At 45.9% G+C, this 11,824-nt stretch overlaps 1 pseudogene; it reads left to right on the top strand.

The window, feature by feature from the left end:
• Positions 1 to 1,960: 1,960 nt before the first annotated feature.
• On the top strand, positions 1,961 to 2,080 carry LOC134967164 (5S ribosomal RNA; annotated as a pseudogene).
• The last annotated feature ends 9,744 nt before the right edge of the window (positions 2,081 to 11,824 follow it).

Here is an 11,824-nt window from a genome sequence, read left to right on the forward strand (position 1 = left end):
TATGCCACACACTGCAATGACCCTGAGACATTATACCACAATGCCCGTGATATAGTATACCACACACCGTAATGCCTGTGACACATACCGCAATGCCCGTTATACCCTATGCCACACACCACAATGCCCGTTAAACATTATGCCACACACTGCAATGCCCCTGAGACATTATATCACAATGCCCGTGATATAGTATACCATTACGGTGTGTAATGCCTGTGACACATACCGCAATGCCCGTTATACCCTATGCCACACACCGCAGTGCCCGTTATACATTATGCCACACACTGCAATGCCCCTGAGACATTATACCATATACCACAATGTCCGTGATATAGTATGCCACACACCGTAATGCCTGTGACACATTATGACACACACCACAATGCCCGTTATACATTATGCCACACTGCAATGCCCCTGAGACATTATACCACATACCAAAATGCCCGTGATATAGTATGCCACACACCGTAATGCCTGTGACACATTATGACACACACCGCAATGTCCGTGATACATTATGCCACACACCGCAATGCACATTACACATTAAGTCCTACAGCAAGGCTTCTAATTACTTTTAAATTACCTGCTCGTTGCCAGAGGTTTCATGCTCTTGGTTCCATGCACGGTGCCAGGGGTTTTCATGCTCATGGTGTCATGCTCATTGCCAGGGGTTTCATGCGGTAGGTGTTATGCTTGTTGCCAGAGGTATCATGTGCTGGGTTTCAAGCTTGTTGCCAGGTGGTAATATTCGTTGCCAGGGGTTTCATGCACTGAGTGTCATGCTCGTTGCTAGGGGGTAATGCTTGTTGCTAGGGCTGTGCTCCCAGTGCCACATATGCCCCCAGTGTCAGATATTTCCCCACAGTGCCAGGTACACATATGCACCCAGTGCCAAATATGCCCCCCTCACCCAGTGCCAATATACTCTGAATTGCAACAGTAAAATGCTAACCTATACAGTATAGTGCTAATTAGAAGCTAATTATATATATTACCATAGTATTAAATGAAAAAGTAAGTCAGTCATTCAGGTCATTATAGGAAATGATTAATGAGTATGTGTCAATCCTCCCCCCCCCCCAATATTGTATATTATAAAAAATAAATAAATTACCCTGATAGCAATAAATTAAATAAAGTTAGTTGTCTTCAATCAATCATAAAAGGGGCCATTCATAAACATGCATTAATGTGGAATAGCAGAACCAATTATATAACAAATTCATATAGATTTTATAAATAAAAACGTAAAAAGCATAGCAACAAATCAATAAAATACATATACTGTATTAGTGAACATGCATTTATATACAGGTTGAGTCTCCCTTATACAAAATGCTTGGGACCAGAGGTATTTTGGATATTGGATTTTTCCGTATTTTGGAATAACTGCATACCATAATCAGATATCATGGTGATGGGACCTAAATCTAAGCACAGAATGCATTTATGTTACATATACACCTTATACACACAGCCGGAAGGTCATTTCCACCAATATTTTTTATAACTTTGTGCATTAAACAAAGTGTGTCTACATTCACACAATTCATTTATGTTTCATATACACCTTATACACACAGCCTGAAGGTCATTTAATACAATATTTTTTATAATTCTGTGTATTAAACAAAGTTTGTGTACATTGAGTCATCAAAAAACAAAGGTTTCACTATCTCACTCTCACTCAAAAAAGTCCGTAATTCAGACTATTCCGTATTTCGGAATATTTGGATATGGGATACTCAACCTGTAATATAAAGTACAATAGGGAAAAATCCATAGGTACAGAGTAGTAGATTAAGAATATTCTCGAACTTTCTTGCAAAACACAAACAGACGAGTTATAAATCAGTACAGACTTGGTACCTGAAAATGAAATAATCATCTCTAATACAGAGCTCAGTGCAAATTTCCAACAGCTGATGTATGTCTTTTTTATGATACTATTTACTACCATACCTCACTGAACATGCCCGATCTCATCTGATCCTGGAAGCCAAGCAGTGGTGGGCCGGTTCAGTACTTCGAAAGGGAGACCTCCTAGGAATACCCGGTGTTGTAGAGCTATCGGAAAATAATGGGCCCCTATATGATGCAACACTAACAGCAGGATCACCACTTACTCTTCTTTCATTACTTTCAATTTTCAGACTGTGATATCACAATTATGGCATCTTTATAAGCAGTAGATTCAATACGCACTGATAGATCCTTTTATGTGGGACCCCTCCACAAAATTGGTGATGAGGTACCCGAGGTGTTCTTGACCCATATGGTCTTCATTTATTTTTTCTTTGACCTATGAAGGTCTCATTAATACAGATTTCTCTAACGTCCTAGTGGATGCTGGGGACTCCGTAAGAACCATGGGGAATAGACGGGCTCCGCAGGAGACATGGGCACTCAAAGAAAGAATTTAGATTCTGGTGTGCTCTGGCTCCTCCCTCTATGTCCCTCCTCCAGACCTCAGTTTGAATCTGTGCCCGGACGAGCTGGGTGCTGTTTAGTGAGCTCTCCTGAGCTTGCTGTAAGAAAGTATTTTGTTAGGTTTTTTATTTTCAGGGAGCTCTGCTGGCAACAGACTCTCTGCATCGTGGGACTGAGGGGAGAGAAGCAGCCCTACTCTCTGAAGATAGGTCCTGCTTCTTAGTCTACTGGACACCATTAGCTCCAGAGGGAACGTACACAGGATTTCACCCTCGTCGTCCGATCCCAGAGCCGCGCCGCCGTCCCCCTCGCAGAGCCGGAAGACAGAAGTCGGGTGAGCATGAGAAGCAAGAAGACTTCGAAATCGGCGGCAGAAGACTCCGGTCTTCACTGAGGTAGCGCACAGCACTGCAGCTGTGCGCCATTGCTCCCACACACACCTCACATACTCCGGTCACTATAAGGGTGCAGGGCGCAGGGGGGGGGGGGGCGCCCTGGGCAATTGGGACCTCTTTGGCAAATGTTTAGCATATATACAGTTGGGCACTGTATATATGTATGAGCCCCCGCCAAGAAAATTTATATTTAAGTGGGACAGAAGCCCGTCGTCGAGGGGGCGGGGCTTCTTCCTCAGCACTCACCAGCGCCATGTTTTTTCTCCACAGCACCACTGAGAGGAAGCTCCCCAGCCTCTCCCCTGCAGATACACGGTAGAAGAGGGTAAAAAGAGAGGGGGGGGCACATAATTAGGCGCAAAAATCAATATAAACAGCAGCTACTGGGTTAACATTAAGTTACTGTGTTATTCCTGGGTTAATAGCGCTGGGGTGTGTGCTGGCATACTCTCTCTCTGTCTCTCCAAAGGGCCTTGTGGGGGAATTGTCTTCAGATGAGCATTCCCTGAGTGTGTGGTGTGTCGGTACGTGTGTGTCGACATGTCTGAGGTAAAAGGCTCCCCTAAGGAGGAGATGGAGCAAATGTGTGTGTGAGGGGTGTCTCCGTCAACAACGCCGACACCTGTTTGGATATGTGTAATTAAGTGCTAAGGTGAATTTATTGCACAAAAGATTAGAGAACAGACAGTGAAGCTACCCATGTATGTCCCTATGTCGCAGAGACCTTCAGAGTCTCGCAATGCTCACTATCCAAAATAATAGACACTGATATCGACACGGAGTCTGACTCCAGTGTCGACTACGATAATGCAAAGTTACAGCCAAAATGGCAGGAAAGTATTCAATATATGATTACTGTAATAAAAGATGATTTGCATATCACTGATGACTCATCTGTCCCTGACACAAGGGTACACATGTTTAAGGGGAAGAAAGCTGAGGTAAATTTCCCTCCTCTCATGATGAAAAAGAGCGGGAATCTCCAGACAAGAGACTGCAGTTTCCCACAAAGAATTCTCAGGGTGTATCCTTTCCCTACTAGGGCCAGGATACAATGGAAATCTTCCCCTAGGGTGTCACGTTTGCCCAAAAGGTAGCCCTGACTTAACAGCTATCCTCAGGGATCCTGCAGATAGCGTGCACATTCTGGTACACTACTCAGACCGGCGATTGTGTCAGCATGGGTTTATAGCGCTGTAGCAGTGTGGACAGGTACTTATCAGCAGAGATTGAGACCCTAGTATGTATATATATATATATATATATATATATGTATATACATAGATATATACATTAAAGATGCTGTCTTAAGATATATATACAGGTTGAGTATCCCTTATCCAAAATGCTTGGGACCAGAGGTATTTTGGATATCGGATTTTTCCGTATTTTGGAATAATTGCATACCATAATGAGATACCATGGTGATGGGACCTAAATAATAGTGATGAGCGGATTCGGTTTTACTCGGTTTTACTCGGTTTTACTCGGTTCTCAAAACGGCATCTTATTGGCTCACGGATGTCACGTGTTTTGGATAGCCAATAAGATGCCGTTTTGAGAACCGAGTAAAACCGAGTAAAACCGAGTAAAACCGAACCTCGCTCATCACTACTAAATATATGCACAGAATGCATTTATGTTTCATATACACCTTATACACACAGCCTGAAGGTAGTTTTATGCAATATTTTTTATAACTTTGTGCATTAAACAAAGTGTGTCTACATTCACACTATTCATTTATGTTTCATATACACCTTATACACACAGCCTAAAGGTCATTTAATACAATATTTTTAATAACATTGTGTATTAAACAAAGTTTGTGTACATTGAGCCAACAAAAAACAAAGGTTTCACTATCTCACTCTCACTCAAAAACGTCCGTATTTCGGAATATTCCGTATTTCGGAATATTTGGATATGGGATACTCAACCTGTATATAAAACATGCCCAAAGAGACATTAGTCTACTGGGTTCTAGAGTCAACGCTATGTCGATTTCTGCTTGACGTGTCCTGTACAATATGCAATGGACAGGTGATGCCGACTTAAGAGGCATATGGAAGGCTGAGGATTGTGTGGAGAAGGGATCTCGGACCTGGTCTCCACTAGAGATGAGCGGGTTCGGTTTCTCTGAATCCGAACCCGCACGAACTTCATGTTTTTTTCACGGGTCCGAGCAGACTCGGATCCTCCCGCCTTGCTCGGTTAACCCGAGCGCGCCCGAACGTCATCATGACGCTGTCGGATTCTCGCGAGACTCGGATTCTATATAAGGAGCCGCGCGTCGCCGCCATTTTCACACGTGCATTGAGATTGATAGGGAGAGGACGTGGCTGGCGTCCTCTCCATTTAGATTAGGGTTGAGAGAGAGAGAGAGAGATTGACCTGAGGCTGTGATACTGAAGAAGAGAGTGCAGAGTTTAGTGACTGACGACCACAGTGACCACCAGACAGTGCAGTTGTTTGTTTTATTTAATATATCCGTTCTCTGCCTGAAAAAAACGATACACACAGTGACTCAGTCACATACCATATCTGTGTGCACTGCTCAGCCCAGTGTGCTGCATCAATGTATATATATATCTGACTGTGCTCAGCTCACACAGCTTATAATTGTGGGGGAGACTGGGGAGCACTGCAGTGCCAGTTATAGGTTATAGCAGGAGCCAGGAGTACATAATATTATATTAAAATTAAACAGTGCACACTTTTGCTGCAGGAGTGCCACTGCCAGTGTGACTAGTGACCAGTGACCTGACCACCAGTATATAAAATATTAGTAGTATACTATCTCTTTATCAACCAGTCTATATTAGCAGCAGACACAGTACAGTGCGGTAGTTCACGGCTGTGGCTACCTCTGTGTCGGCACTCGGCAGCCCGTCCATAATTGTATATACCACCTAACCGTGGTTTTTTTTTCTTTCTTTATAGTCATACTAGTTACGAGTATACTATCTCTTTATCAACCAGTCTATATTAGCAGCAGACACAGTACAGTGCGGTAGTTCACGGCTGTGGCTACCTCTGTGTCGGCACTCGGCAGCCCGTCCATAATTGTATATACCACCTAACCGTGGTTTTTTTTTCTTTCTTTATACATACATACTAGTTACGAGTATACTATCTCTTTATCAACCAGTCTATATTAGCAGCAGACACAGTACAGTGCGGTAGTTCACGGCTGTGGCTACCTCTGTGTCGGCACTCGGCAGCCCGTCCATAATTGTATATACCACCTAACCGTGGTTTTTTTTTCTTTCTTTATACATACATACTAGTTACGAGTATACTATCTCTTTATCAACCAGTCTATATTAGCAGCAGACACAGTACAGTGCGGTAGTTCACGGCTGTGGCTACCTCTGTGTCGGCACTCGGCAGCCCGTCCATAATTGTATATACCACCTAACCGTGGTTTTTCTTTCTTTCTTTATACATACATACTAGTTACGAGTATACTATCTCTTTATCAACCAGTCTATATATTAGCAGCAGACACAGTACAGTGCGGTAGTTCACGGCTGTGGCTACCTCTGTGTCGGCACTCGGCAGCCCGTCCATAATTGTATATACCACCTAACCGTGGTTTTTTTTTCTTTCTTTATACATACATACTAGTTACGAGTATACTATCTCTTTATCAACCAGTCTATATATTAGCAGCAGACACAGTACAGTGCGGTAGTTCACGGCTGTGGCTACCTCTGTGTCGGCACTCGGCAGCCCGTCCATAATTGTATATACCACCTAACCGTGGTTTTTTTTTTCTTTCTTTATACATACATACTAGTTACGAGTATACTATCTCTTTATCAACCAGTCTATATTAGCAGCAGACACAGTACAGTGCGGTAGTTCACGGCTGTGGCTACCTCTGTGTCGGCACTCGGCAGCCCGTCCATAATTGTATATACCACCTAACCGTGGTTTTTCTTTCTTTCTTTATACATACATACTAGTTACGAGTATACTATCTCTTTATCAACCAGTCTATATATTAGCAGCAGACACAGTACAGTGCGGTAGTTCACGGCTGTGGCTACCTCTGTGTCGGCACTCGGCAGCCCGTCCATAATTGTATATACCACCTAACCGTGGTTTTTTTTTCTTTCTTTATACATACATACTAGTTACGAGTATACTATCTCTTTATCAACCAGTCTATATTAGCAGCAGACACAGTACAGTGCGGTAGTTCACGGCTGTGGCTACCTCTGTGTCTGCACTCGGCAGGCAGTCCATAATTGTATACTAGTATCCATCTCCATTGTTTACCTGAGGTGCCTTTTAGTTGTGCCTATTAAAATATGGAGAACAAAAATGTTGAGGTTCCAAAATTAGGGAAAGATCAAGATCCACTTCCACCTCGTGCTGAAGCTGCTGCCACTAGTCATGGCCGAGACGATGAAATGCCAGCAACGTCGTCTGCCAAGGCCGATGCCCAATGTCATAGTACAGAGCATGTCAAATCCAAAACACCAAATATCAGAAAAAAAAGGACTCCAAAACCTAAAATAAAATTGTCGGAGGAGAAGCGTAAACTTGCCAATATGCCATTTACGACACGGAGTGGCAAGGAACGGCTGAGGCCCTGGCCTATGTTCATGGCTAGTGGTTCAGCTTCACATGAGGATGGAAGCACTCAGCCTCTCGCTAGAAAAATGAAAAGACTCAAGCTGGCAAAAGCAGCACAGCAAAGAACTGTGCATTCTTCGAAATCCCAAATCCACAAGGAGAGTCCAATTGTGTCGGTTGCGATGCCTGACCTTCCCAACACTGGACGTGAAGAGCATGCGCCTTCCACCATTTGCACGCCCCCTGCAAGTGCTGGAAGGAGCACCCGCAGTCCAGTTCCTGATAGTCAGATTGAAGATGTCAGTGTTGAAGTACACCAGGATGAGGAGGATATGGGTGTTGCTGGCGCTGGGGAGGAAATTGACCAGGAGGATTCTGATGGTGAGGTGGTTTGTTTAAGTCAGGCACCCGGGGAGACACCTGTTGTCCGTGGGAGGAATATGGCCGTTGACATGCCAGGTGAAAATACCAAAAAAATCAGCTCTTCGGTGTGGAGGTATTTCACCAGAAATGCGGACAACAGGTGTCAAGCCGTGTGTTCCCTTTGTCAAGCTGTAATAAGTAGGGGTAAGGACGTTAACCACCTCGGAACATCCTCCCTTATACGTCACCTGCAGCGCATTCATAATAAGTCAGTGACAAGTTCAAAAACTTTGGGTGACAGCGGAAGCAGTCCACTGACCAGTAAATCCCTTCCTCTTGTAACCAAGCTCACGCAAACCACCCCACCAACTCCCTCAGTGTCAATTTCCTCCTTCCCCAGGAATGCCAATAGTCCTGCAGGCCATGTCACTGGCAAGTCTGACGAGTCCTCTCCTGCCTGGGATTCCTCCGATGCATCCTTGCGTGTAACGCCTACTGCTGCTGGCGCTGCTGTTGTTGCCGCTGGGAGTCGATGGTCATCCCAGAGGGGAAGTCGTAAGCCCACTTGTACTACTTCCAGTAAGCAATTGACTGTTCAACAGTCCTTTGCGAGGAAGATGAAATATCACAGCAGTCATCCTACTGCAAAGCGGATAACTGAGGCCTTGACAACTATGTTGGTGTTAGACGTGCGTCCGGTATCCGCCGTTAGTTCACAGGGAACTAGACAATTTATTGAGGCAGTGTGCCCCCGTTACCAAATACCATCTAGGTTCCACTTCTCTAGGCAGGCGATACCGAGAATGTACACGGACCTCAGAAAAAGACTCACCAGTGTCCTAAAAAATGCAGTTGTACCCAATGTCCACTTAACCACGGACATGTGGACAAGTGGAGCAGGGCAGGGTCAGGACTATATGACTGTGACAGCCCACTGGGTAGATGTATGGACTCCCGCCGCAAGAACAGCAGCGGCGGCACCAGTAGCAGCATCTCGCAAACGCCAACTCTTTCCTAGGCAGGCTACGCTTTGTATCACCGCTTTCCAGAATACGCACACAGCTGAAAACCTCTTACGGCAACTGAGGAAGATCATCGCGGAATGGCTTACCCCAATTGGACTCTCCTGTGGATTTGTGGCATCGGACAACGCCAGCAATATTGTGTGTGCATTAAATATGGGCAAATTCCAGCACGTCCCATGTTTTGCACATACCTTGAATTTGGTGGTGCAGAATTTTTTAAAAAACGACAGGGGCGTGCAAGAGATGCTGTCGGTGGCCAGAAGAATTGCGGGACACTTTCGGCGTACAGGCACCACGTACAGAAGACTGGAGCACCACCAAAAACTACTGAACCTGCCCTGCCATCATCTGAAGCAAGAAGTGGTAACGAGGTGGAATTCAACCCTCTATATGCTTCAGAGGTTGGAGGAGCAGCAAAAGGCCATTCAAGCCTATACAATTGAGCACGATATAGTAGGTGGAATGCACCTGTCTCAAGCGCAGTGGAGAATGATTTCAACGTTGTGCAAGGTTCTGATGCCCTTTGAACTTGCCACACGTGAAGTCAGTTCAGACACTGCCAGCCTGAGTCAGGTCATTCCCCTCATCAGGCTTTTGCAGAAGAAGCTGGAGACATTGAAGGAGGAGCTAACACGGAGCGATTCCGCTAGGCATGTGGGACTTGTGGATGGAGCCCTTAATTCGCTTAACAAGGATTCACGGGTGGTCAATCTGTTGAAATCAGAGCACTACATTTTGGCCACCGTGCTCGATCCTAGATTTAAAGCCTACCTTGGATCTCTCTTTCCGGCAGACACAAGTCTGCTGGGGTTGAAAGACCTGCTGGTGACAAAATTGTCAAGTCAAGCGGAACGCGACCTGTCAACATCTCCTCCTTCACATTCTCCCGCAACTGGGGGTGCGAGGAAAAGGCTCAGAATTCCGAGCCCACCCGCTGGCGGTGATGCAGGGCAGTCTGGAGCGACTGCTGATGCTGACATCTGGTCCGGACTGAAGGACCTGACAACGATTACGGACATGTCGTCTACTGTCACTGCATATGATTCTCTCAACATTGATAGAATGGTGGAGGATTATATGAGTGACCGCATCCAAGTAGGCACGTCACACAGTCCGTACTTATACTGGCAGGAAAAAGAGGCAATTTGGAGGCCCTTGCACAAACTGGCTTTATTCTACCTAAGTTGCCCTCCCACAAGTGTGTACTCCGAAAGAGTGTTTAGTGCCGCCGCTCACCTTGTCAGCAATCGGCGTACGAGGTTACATCCAGAAAATGTGGAGAAGATGATGTTCATTAAAATGAATTATAATCAATTCCTCCGCGGAGACATTGACCAGCAGCAATTGCCTCCACAAAGTACACAGGGAGCTGAGATGGTGGATTCCAGTGGGGACGAATTGATAATCTGTGAGGAGGGGGATGTACACGGTGATATATCGGAGGGTGATGATGAGGTGGACATCTTGCCTCTGTAGAGCCAGTTTGTGCAAGGAGAGATTAATTGCTTCTTTTTTGGGGGGGTCCAAACCAACCCGTCATATCAGTCACAGTTGTGTGGCAGACCCTGTCACTGAAATGATGGGTTGGTTAAAGTGTGCATGTCCTGTTTTGTTTATACAACATAAGGGTGGGTGGGAGGGCCCAAGGACAATTCCATCTTGCACCTCTTTTTTCTTTTCTTTTTCTTTGCGTCATGTGCTGATTGGGGAGGGTTTTTTGGAAGGGACATCCTGCGTGACACTGCAGTGCCACTCCTAAATGGGCCCGGTGTTTGTGTCGGCCACTAGGGTCGCTAATCTTACTCACACAGTCAGCTACCTCATTGCGCCTCTTTTTTTCTTTGCGTCATGTGCTGTTTGGGGAGGGTTTTTTGGAAGGGACATCCTGCGTGACACTGCAGTGCCACTCCTAGATGGGCCCGGTGTTTGTGTCGGCCACTAGGGTCGCTAATCTTACTCACACAGCTACCTCATTGCGCCTCTTTTTTTCTTTGCGTCATGTGCTGTTTGGGGAGGGTTTTTTGGAAGGGCCATCCTGCGTGACACTGCAGTGCCACTCCTAGATGGGCCCGGTGTTTGTGTCGGCCACTAGGGTCGCTAATCTTACTCACACAGCTACCTCATTGCGCCTCTTTTTTTCTTTGCGTCATGTGCTGTTTGGGGAGGGTTTTTTGGAAGGGCCATCCTGCGTGACACTGCAGTGCCACTCCTAGATGGGCCCGGTGTTTGTGTCGGCCACTAGGGTCGCTAATCTTACTCACACAGTCAGCTACCTCATTGCGTCTCTTTTTTTCTTTGCATCATGTGCTGTTTGGGGAGGGTTTTTTGGAAGGGACATCCTGCGTGACACTGCAGTGCCACTCCTAGATGGGCCCGGTGTTTGTGTCGGCCACTAGGGTCTGGACAGCATCTCTTGCACGCCCCTGTCGTTTTTTAAAAAATTCTGCACCACCAAATTCAAGGTATGTGCAAAACATGGGACGTGCTGGAATTTGCCCATATTTAATGCACACACAATATTGCTGGCGTTGTCCGATGCCACAAATCCACAGGAGAGTCCAATTGGGGTAAGCCATTCCGCGATGATCTTCCTCAGTTGCCGTAAGAGGTTTTCAGCTGTGTGCGTATTCTGGAAAGCGGTGATACAAAGCGTAGCCTGCCTAGGAAAGAGTTGGCGTTTGCGAGATGCTGCTACTGGTGCCGCCGCTGCTGTTCTTGCGGCGGGAGTCCATACATCTACCCAGTGGGCTGTCACAGTCATATAGTCCTGACCCTGCCCTGCTCCACTTGTCCACATGTCCGTGGTTAAGTGGACATTGGGTCCAGCTGCATTTTTTAGGACACTGGTGGGTCTTTTTCTGAGGTCCGTGTACATTTTCGGTATCGCCTGCCTAGAGAAGTGGAACCTAGATGGTATTTGGTAACGGGGGCACACTGCCTCAATAAATTGTCTAGTTCCCTGTGAACTAACGGCGGATACCGGACGCACATCTAACACCAACATAGTTGTCA

The sequence above is a fragment of the Pseudophryne corroboree genome, chromosome 10, assembly GCF_028390025.1.
Source record: "Pseudophryne corroboree isolate aPseCor3 chromosome 10, aPseCor3.hap2, whole genome shotgun sequence".
In the NCBI taxonomy this organism is placed as follows: Eukaryota; Metazoa; Chordata; class Amphibia; order Anura; family Myobatrachidae; genus Pseudophryne; species Pseudophryne corroboree.